Here is a 1181-nt window from a genome sequence, read left to right as displayed (position 1 = left end):
TTATACCCCGATCCCCCCTCCGTCCCTCTATTATACCCCGATCCCCCCTCCGTCCCTCTATTATACCCCCCAATCCCCCTCCGTCCCTCTATTATACCCCCCAATCCCCCTCCGTCCCTCTATTATACCCCGATCCCCCCTCCGTCCCTCTATTATACCCCGATCCCCCCTCCGTCCCTCTATTATACCCCCGATCCCCCCTCCGTCCCTCTATTATACCCCGATCCCGCCTCCGTCCCTCTATTATACCCCCATTCCCTCTCCGTCCCTCTATTATACCCCAATCCCCCCCTCCGTCCCTCTATTATACCCCCGATCCCCCCTCCGTCCCTCTATTATACCCCGATCCCCCCTCCGTCCCTCTATTATACCCCCATTCCCTCTCCGTCCCTCTATTATACCCCGATCCCCCCTCCGTCCCTCTATTATACCCCGATCCCCCCTCCGTCCCTCTATTATACCCCGATCCCCCCTCCGTCCCTCTATTATACCCCCCAATCCCCCTCCGTCCCTCTATTATACCCCGATCCCCCCTCCGTCCCTCTATTATACCCCGATCCCCCCTCCGTCCCTCTATTATACCCCGATCCTCCCTCCGTCCCTCTATTATACTCCCGTTCCCTCTCCGTCCCTCGATTATACCCCGATCCCCCCTCCGTCCCTCTATTATACTCCCGTTCCCTCTCCGTCCCTCTATTATACCCCGATCCCCCCTCCGTCCCTCTATTATACCCCGATCCCCCCTCCGTCCCTCTATTATACCCCGATCCCCCCTCCGTCCCTCTATTATACCCCGATCCCCCCTCCGTCCCTCTATTATACCCCGATCCCCCCTCCGTCCCTCTATTATACCCCGATCCCCCCTCCGTCCCTCTATCATACCCCCATTCCCTCTCCGTCCCTCTATCATACCCCCATCCCCCCTCCGTCCCTCTATTATACCCCGATCCCCCCTCCGTCCCTCTATTATACCCCGATCCCCCCTCCGTCCCTCTATTATACCCCGATCCTCCCTCCGTCCCTCTATTATACCCCCATTCCCCCTCCGTCCCTCTATTATACCCCGATCCCCCCTCCGTCCCTCTATTATACCCCGATCCCCCCTCCGTCCCTCTATTATACCCCGATCCCCCCTCCGTCCCTCTATTATACTCCCATTCCCCCTCCGTCCCTCTATTATA

The sequence above is a fragment of the Staurois parvus genome, unplaced genomic scaffold (assembly GCF_062004578.1).
Source record: "Staurois parvus isolate SC_StPar_1 unplaced genomic scaffold, SC_StPar_1.0 ptg001344l, whole genome shotgun sequence".
NCBI lineage: Eukaryota > Metazoa > Chordata > Amphibia > Anura > Ranidae > Staurois > Staurois parvus.
The sequence above is the reverse complement of the archived record's forward strand: the minus strand, read 5'-3'. Positions refer to the sequence as shown.